Source organism: Erpetoichthys calabaricus, chromosome 9 (genome assembly GCF_900747795.2).
Source record: "Erpetoichthys calabaricus chromosome 9, fErpCal1.3, whole genome shotgun sequence".
Taxonomy (NCBI): Eukaryota; Metazoa; Chordata; class Cladistia; order Polypteriformes; family Polypteridae; genus Erpetoichthys; species Erpetoichthys calabaricus.
In genome coordinates, this window is record NC_041402.2 from 143,928,314 (window position 1) to 143,938,052 (window position 9,739).

Here is a 9,739-nt window from a genome sequence, read left to right on the forward strand (position 1 = left end):
AAAACACTCAACAAAGTGCCTTAGACATAGTGCTGAATTTATATGTTCTCCTACTGTCTGCACAGGGATTCATCCACACTCTAAAGATGGCTGGGAAGATAATTGACAAAGCTAAATTCTAATTTTATGTGTCATGCAGTGGTGTCCCATTTGGAGTATTATTCTGTCTGTCTGATACTCTAGCTTGTGATGTCTCCCACAAGACAGCAATTACAAATGGTGGATAAGATGTTTGCTGACAGCATGTTGTTCTTAATTAATTGTTTTTGAATAAAAATTTAATTTACCACATTTAAATGTATGGTGGCACAGTGATAGTACTGCTGCCTCGCAGCAAGGAGACCAGGGTTTGATTACCAGGTCCTTCCTGCATGTAGTTTGCATGCTCTCCCCGTTTCAGTGTGGGTTTTCTCCTGGTGTCTCTCACTGTCCAAAGACAATTAGGTTAGGTAAATTGTCGACACTAAATTAGCTCTAGTGTTTGTTTGGTTTGTGGGTGTGTGTATTTGTGCTCAACTTGTAATCAGCTGGCCCCCTGTCCAAGATTTGGTCCTGCCTTGTGCCTTATGCTAGCTGGAATAGGCTCCAGCCCCAGCCCCTGCGACCCTGGTTGGATTAAGCGAGTTAGAAAATGACATTATTGTAGCATTGACAGGTCTAGCTATGAGGATTATGTCGGTCCCAATGGGTCTAGTGACCGTGGTGAAAGTGGCTCCATGTTCTTTGACTAGTGGGGAGACACTAGAGGCTCCAACACTGGAGGCTGTGGATTCTGACCATTGTCTTTTTGTTGTTACTCTGAATATCCAGCTTAGGTCCAGTAGGCTATCACCTACTAGAGGAATGAGGCTGGACCTGAGTTTGCAATTAGTTTCTAATGAGTTTGCATGCAGTTCATGTGAGGAACTTGTAGACTTACAGTAGGTATGACTGCCGATCCTAATCCTAATGCGGGGAACCTTCCGTGACAAAACCCTTAAGGTTACTGAGAGCTGTGTTGGTGTTCCCAGTGTTTCCAGAAGGAGGTATTTTATCTCACAGGGCACCCTAGATATCATCGAGAGGAGTCACAGCACACGATTTAATGGCAACTCTGGTCTGTACTGGGACCTGAGAAGGATGTCTGTGAGAGCTCTAAGGGTAGATAAGAATGTATTTGTTAAAGGAATCTGTGAGCAGGACACAAACACTGTCTGAGTTCTAGGGACGCTAGGGACAGAGGAATCAAAGCATTACACACATCCGAATCTGGTCCTCAAAGAGTCGCAGTCAGGGAGGGTGATGGAATGGTCCTTACACGTTATGCTGCAGTTGTGACCCGCTAGGCTGGCTACTTTAAGCAGCAGTTTAAAGCTGATCCTCTGGACATTGGACATTTTTGAGTACACGGTTCTTGAGGCTGATCCTCCAATTAACTGTGAACCACCCAATCTCACTGAGATTGCACAGATGGTGATCCAGATAATGGTAGGGAAGGCTGCAGGGATCTGTGGTATCTGGGGTGAACTTCTCCAGACTAGTAGTAAGACATTCTCCTGGCACTGCAAGAAATCTTTGCTTCCATTTGCGAGACAGGCATCATCCCAAATGACTGGAAAATGGGACTTGTCATCCCTATCTGGAAAGGGAAGGGTAATTGGCTGAATTTGCCGCAACTACAGAGGGATAACGCTGCCCTTGGTGCCAGGTAAGGTCCTTGACAGGTAATCCTCAATAGGATCCATGATCACTTGCTTTCCTTCCAGAGACCGGAGCTGTCTGGTTTTATACCTAAGAAGTCTACCATTGATCGCATCCTGGCACTAAGGGTTCTCATGGAGTGCAAAAGTGAATATCAGCAGAGTTTCTTTGCAGCCTTTATTGATTTTCATTAGGCATCGACTCAGCTGATTGAGCTACCCTGTGGGACATCCTGATACTTCATGGGATCCCCCTAAAGTTGCTAGATATCATGGCGGGTCTATACACTGATAATGTGAATGCTGTGCAGAGTGGAGGCAGAACCTCTGTGTTTTTTTAGTTGATTCTGGGGATTGCCAGGGTTGTGTTCTTGCTCCTACTCTGTTCAGTGCTTGCATGGACTGTGTGTTGGACAGGGTCATGGGGTGCAGCAGCTCTAGGCATCTGTTGGTAAAGAGATATTCACTGATCTTGACTTTACTGACGATGCTATGATCTTCGCAGAGACAATGGAGGCTCTGATTGTGGCTCTTGAGAGACTGAGTAAGGAGTCTGAGTGTCTGGGCTTGTGACTGTCCTGGATAAAAGCCAAGATCCAGGCTGTTAATGACCTCTTGGCCACAGGCATCAGCAATGTGTCTGTCTGCGGAGTAAATGTCAACCACGTTGAGAGGTTTACTTACCTTGGCAGTGAAACTCATGTCTCTGATGACTCTTCCTATGAAGTCAGTAGACTGGGAGAGCATGGGGGTCATAAGGTCACAGGAAAGGGGTGTGTGGCGCTCCTGATATCTCTGCAAAAAGATGAAGGTCCAAGTCCTGGTGTTCCCAGTTTTATTACATGGTTGTGAGACAAAGACACTATCCAGTGACCTGAGACGAAGACTGGATTCTTTTGGTACAGTGTCTCTATGGAGAATCCCAAAGTGTTTTGCCAGTGGGGTGGCAACATGCTGTACTAGTGCATTCTCCACAACCTGACCTGACCTGACCTGACTGGTGCCAAGTCCCAAAATGGATTTGCTGCTCTTTATAACTCTATTAAGTGGCCCATTATCGTTAAAAGGACTTCTCATCTATACCATACTACATGGAATTCCGTTTGCAGTTTTGAAGGATTGCCATTTTTAAAGACACCCCTGTCACTGGTTATGAAGCTGCTCATTTGCACGATAGAATGCCAACTCCTACTGTCGGTAACTCATCTCTGACTAATGCAACTTCTCAGTACCGCTACATAGCCCTCCCTTTGAAGTCACTTTCCCCAGCAGTCACTTCCAGCTTTTTGAAATGATAGGGTGAGCTTCATTTACTTTATGGTCTTGAGAATTTTGTTGTCAGGTGATGCAGCAGGGAGGCTGAGTGCTGCATTAACAAATGGCACAGTTGAGTGCTGAGTTCTGCACTGTAAAAGTAGTGCAGAGGTGTAAAACACTGCACTTCTGTGCGGTGGTCTGTTAATTCATGCACCAGATCAATGGATCTTAGCAGATGGAGAAGAGGGGGTGGAGCTGCTGAGGTAGATCCTGGATCTTAGCCTTGAGACTTTCCAGCAGCTCCTCAGAAGACCCATGTGTGACCATTGCGGTCTCTGTAATTCAGTAATAAAAAGTGCTTCACTCATTTCTCTCCAGGCATACTTAAACTTTATCTTCAAATTGCTTTAACCACAAAACTGCCTGTTCTTTCTCATTTTTCTTTTCTATCCAAATACTGCTCTACTTTTCCCAGGATCACTTCCTTCACTCTAGCACACATACTTAGATTTTCTTTTTCTGTGTTAAGTTTCTGGGTTGCACTAGTATGCTGTGTGATTTTATGGCACTTAAAGTTTGACTTTTTTGCAAGGAAGATAATCATCATAATATAGCTTGTTGACTCATTTCATATTTTCAAGATATAATTGAGTTAATATTTGAAGGTCTTCAAGGTGCTGCTTTTAACTACACTACCCTAGTATCTGAGAGCATGTGTCTAGATTAAACAGCTTCTGTTCGTGTCCCCTGTTCTTATCAATTAAATGTTTTAAAATCTACAATAGGTATTCATCCCAATTAATTATATGTTAATTTTAAACACTTGCAGTGTTTACACTCCTGATCCTTAATTTGATTAAACTGAAATGACTAAAGTCTTTCCAACATTTTTAGTTAATTCATAGTTCATAGCTCATGCCTTGAAGTTTTTTATGTAATATAAGCTGTTCATCAGTTCCCCAGTATTATTACTTCCTTCTGATAATTTGACCTGCGGTGGGTTGGCACCCTGCCCGGGATTGGTTCCTGCCTTGTGCCCTGGGTTGGCTGGGATTGGCTCCAGCAGACCCCCGTGACCCTGTGTTCGGATTCAGCGGGTTGGAAGATGGATGGATGGATGGATGGATATCTACTGACACAGTACTTCAAATGTGGTCTCACAGGTATGTTATACAGGTTACGCATAAGCTATCTTGAATTGTTCTCGTCACAAAGTGTTATGTAACCCAAAATTCTAGTAACCTTCCTAACTGCTTCTGTACATAGACTAGGTGAGTACAGTGTCGTCTACTATTAATTCGTAATCAGAAGGTGTTCTTTCCCTTTGTATATTTCCCATGTTTTAATTATATCAAAAATGTGTTCTTTTATATTATACTTCAACTCTGAACCCTGTGCTACCCCCTGCCCTCGGATCTGCCCTCATATACCTATTACTACTTGTCGTTTTTATTATTAGTTGTTATTATTTATTACTATCTAGTTTAAATTAATACTCTCTATTCATTTACCTTTTATTTATTTATAGTATAATGAAGTTCTTTACCTACGTTGCACTTGTTCTATGTTTATGAATACTGTATGTTGCATTGCAGTCCTGGAGAACATTATTTTGAGACACTCTATGCTGTATTGTGGTGTATGGATGGTATAACAATAAAGCCACTTGACTTTGCTTTGCTTCACTTGGTTTCCTTATTTTTCTCAATATCTGCATTGTTTCCTGTTTTTTCTACTGTTCATAGGATATTATAAAAAGTACAGAATTCCTCTGTGCTACAAATATAACCATTAATGTTAGATTTACACCCAGATAATGTAATTAAATTAAGCTGGCAGTGCATTCAGCACAAAATCCTGTGGAACTGCACTATTCGCCTCAACTAAGTCAAAGAAAAGCTCTTAGTACAATATCAGCTTGTTTATTGTGTATACCAATTCTGCATCCTTCTTTAATCTGCTTCCTGTACCCTTATATCTTGTAATTGGATGAATAGTCTTGCACTGGACACTATGTCAAGGAATACTATGTAATACTGCCTTGTTCCTGCCTTACTGAATCCCTTTTTTGCTTCCTCTTAAAACTAAATCATTTTAGTGATATATGATACCACTGTCCTGTGTCTGTGACTGAGTAATAACACATATGCACTGGATAGATCTTGTCTTTCATAGCTGCATCCATTAATTTGCCTGTGATGCAAGCATACCTAAATCTACTTACTTACTTTTTATGAAATAGTGATGCCTTTACGGAATACACATGTATGGTAAAGGCTTGTTTTATAACAGTAGAAGGCACCTATGATGTATCTAGAATAATTGCACAAGGTTCAAAAATATGAAAAATAATAGTGTGTTTATTATAAAATAAGGAATGGCAAGATAGACAAAAAAGTACAAATACATGGAATAAAGAATCAACTGCCAGTTTGGATCTATCTATACATAGGATCCAGATGAAATATAGGGACAGTTTAGTTATCTGCTAATCTGACAAGCTTGATGGACTGAATGGTCTGCTCTCATTTGTCAAATTTCTTATGTTCTGTTCAGGTCATAATCTCTTTTCTGATAAGTCGAATGGCCTGCCTACTTGCCTGTTTGCTTATGTAAATCTTTTTTGCATCAAAGAATTTCAAAGGTGCACTGCAGGAAGCATTTTGACACACATCTGCAACTGAGAAAAAATGATTCTGGGATCCTGGCAGAGGTAGAGCTTCATAGAAAAAAGTCATATGTGAAACTAGCAAATAAAAAGAAAAGGTTAAGATGGCCAAAAGGAAACAAACATTTGATGGAAGATAACTGTAATTAGTGTATTATGGTCAGAATCCTGTAGTTGCCTTTTCTTTTTTGCAGATGACACTGGTATTTGGCGTGTATTTGATGAAGGAGACAACCGAGGACCTGTAAGGTGTTTGTTTCTTGAAGCACATACTCTCATGCACTTATACTATTATGCAATTAAGCATCTGGGCTTTCACTTTATTTTTCTATCCTTGTTAAATCCAATTTGCCCTCTTCTGTCAAGACAGTAACAGACAGGATTCGATGAAATCTGTTGCATGGAATATCTTTCAATCGGCATAATAAAACAATAGATTGTCCATGTTTCTTAAGAAAGTTACTTCATTGTGGCTATTTTAACCCAGAACTGAGCTTTAGGAATGGTAATAACTTTCAACCTAAGTAATGAAAATAATAGGTTTTGACAGTCGCTAACACAATTACAAACGTTTCTCTAATAACCAGTTAGCATTTATAACATGACAAATTAAACTAAGGGAGTTAACCATGAAGACACTAAGGGAATGTCTGCTGAAAATGCGGCTTTCCAGTCATATGTGAATAAAAAATTAAAATTCAGAAACACTAATAATGTCTTGGATGTATTTTGTCATCAATTTAATAATATTTTGATCAAAAGGTATCAATTTCTATCAAAAAAAATCCACAAACATTTGACTGATATATATACGGTAATCTATCTGTGTCTCTCTCTCACAAAACTGTAGCTTCTTCTGATGACCCTCTGACTTTAAGCTTAAGTAGCCATTTGGCTCCCTGGCTTAATTCCTTTTAAACTCACGAATCTCTCCCTAGTCATGGGCTCTCCTACATCTGACTATGTTAGAACACCACCCAAGTGGCTCCAAAGCCTTTTTTTATCTTTTATTGAATTTATTAAAAGCATGCAACATTCCATACAATCAAGTCAAACTTAACAAAACTAAATTCAATTCAACCCCCTCCCATGAGAAAGAGAGAAAGGCCAACAGCTAGAGTAAAACTTTGAGAGTAGTAAAGAGGGAAAGAAGTCCTTCTTCCCCATATAAACGTTTATTCTAAAATGTTATTGATTACATCTGGCGAGGTTTTAGAAATGTTTTGAACAGATCCTCTAAGTGAGAGTTAGATTTCTCCTGATTCAAATAGTATATAACATCAGTTACCCACTAACTTAAAAGAGGTGAGTTAGGATTCTTCCAGTTGAGCAAGTCTACGTGCTAGCAGTGAAGTAAAGGCAATTACAGTTTGTTTGTCGTTGTCCACTTTAAGCCCATCAGGGAGTACACCAAACACAGCTGTTAATGGATTAGGAAGGATTGTGACACGCAGGCTGTCTGATAGGCATTTCAACTTTTTTTGTCCAGAATGATGTTAATTTGGTGCACGTCCAAAACATGTGGCCTAATGAGGCTGGAGCTTGATTTCAACATTTGCAGGTTGGATCTTGCCCTAGAAACATTTTGGACAATTTTTAATGATACAGATGTGCTCAATATATAATTTTAAGTTGAATAATTGTATGCTTAGCGCATATGGAGCTAGAGTGAATTCTGTGCATGGTTACCTTCCACTCCTTTTCTGAAATGTTGTGTGAGAGATCCTTTTCCCACTGTCCTCGTGGATCTTTAAAAGGAAGGGACTTTAAAATGGTTTTACATATTATAGAAATGCTTATCTGAGTCTTCAAGACTGATCAATATTTCTTCAGGAATAGAAATAGGTAGGAGGTGTGGGAAATTTGGGCAGATTTCGTTTAGCAAAGTTTCTAATTTGGTGATAGTGGAAAAATTGTGTTGATGGGAAGTTACATTTGGAGTGTAATTATTCGTAGGATGAAAATACATTATTTATATACAAATCTCTAAATAATTTAATCCCATACATTTTCCAAACATTAAAATCAGTGTAAGTTTGAGTAGGTGAAAAAGGTGGTTATCTTGTAGTGATGTGAAGTGCTTCCTACATTGTATCCAAATTCTGAGTGAATGAAGCACAATTGGGTTGTCAATATATTGACGATACCTTGTATTTACTGGTGTGCAAAGCAAGGAAAATAAAGAAGCACTTCAGAATTTCGTTTCTATTGTGGACCAAGCTAGTGTGTGTTCATCTATTTGTGTCAATGTCCAGGTTTTTATAGCTTGTATATTTGCCACATTGAAATAAAATTGAAAGATAGGTAGAGCTTTGCCACCTTCTAATTTAGGTCGTTGTAGGGTTGCCCTTTGGATGTGTGGATATTTCGAATTCCAAATAAATGAGATTATGATTTCCTTAAAAAATAATTTGTTAATGTATATGGGGATTTTTTTTAAATAGAAACAGAAACTTGGGGAGGATATTCATCTTGATAGTATTAATTCTCCCTGCTAAAGTAAGATCTATGCACGTCTTGTTTATGTTTTTCCAAGCAGACAGCAAAATGTTGTTGAAAAAGAGCTTTATATTTACTAATGTTTACCTCTAGTTATTTAAACTGATCTGCAATGATAAAAGGGAAGGTGTCCAATCTAATGTGTGATTTGTGAATTTCCCATTGGGATTAATAAAGTATCTATCTATCTATCTATCTATCTATCTATCTATCTATCTATCTATCTATCTATCTATCTATCTATCTATCTATCTATCTATCTATCTATCTATCTATCTATCTATCTATCTATCTATCTATCTATCTATCTATCTATCTATCTATCTATCTATCTATCTATCTATCTATCTATCTATCTATCTATCTATCTATCTATCTATCTATCTATCTATCTATCTATCTATCTATCTATCTATCTATCTATCTATCTATCTATCTATCTATCTATCTATCTATCTATCTATCTATCTATCTATCTATCTATCTATCTATCTATCTATCTATCTATCTATCTATCTATCTATCTATCTATCTATCTATCTATCTATCTATCTATCTATCTATCTATCTATCTATCTATCTATCTATCTATCTATCTATCTATCTATCTAATGTTATTTGCTAGAGAATTCACTGGAAAAACTACACTTTTGTTCAAATTAATTTTGAGCTCAGGTATCTTTTGAAATTCTACTAGTGCAGTTAGGGATGCAGGCACAGAACTTTGTGGGTCTGATATATACAGTACCATATCATCTGCATATAGTGATATTTTCTGTTTAAGTCCATCTCTGAAAATCCCCTTTATCGCTGATGCATTTCAAAAATGAACAGCCAATGGCTCAATGGTGGTTGCAAATAGCAGTGGTAACAAGTGGCATCCTTGTCTAGTACTGTGTTCCACTTTGAAGCAGTTTGAAATAGTGTTAATACAAACTGAAGCTTCTGGACTGGTATATAGTAGTGTGATACATTCATATGTTTGGGTCAAGCCCAAATTTATGCAATGTGGTGAAATAGGTAGTCTCATTCAACCACATCAAATGCTTTTTTTGCATCAAAATATAATAAGATCTCGGTGACTTTATAGGTGAATTTATTACATTAAATAGATAAATCTGATTTGGTCTTGTGATATTACCGAAGGGAGCATTTTCTTGATCCTTCTAGCTAGAATTTCGGAGAGTTTTTTAACATCATTATTCTGAAGTGAGACTGGTCTGTATGATGCATATTGTAATAAGTCCTTATTTTTCTTAGAAAAAATGGTAATTAATGCTTCGCAAAAAGTTAGAGGTAGAATTTTATTGTCTGTGGCTTCTGTAAAGGTTGCTAATAAAAGGGGAGCTAACTTAATTGAAAATTTTTTATAAAATTTAGCAGGGTAGCCATCAGGACCTGGTGCTTTCCTGCTCTGAAGTGAGTTTATGGTGTCGGGTAATTCTGATGTGTCAGAGGTTTATGCATTTCCTCTGCACTGAGAGCATCTAGCTGTGGTATCCATAATGTATCAAAAATGCATTAGGTTGTGTCTTGTATTATTTAAACTGAGTAGAATATAAGGACTTATAATAGTCTCTAAATGTGTGCATTATAGTTTTATAGTCAATAATTTTATCTCCATCTGCATTGGTGA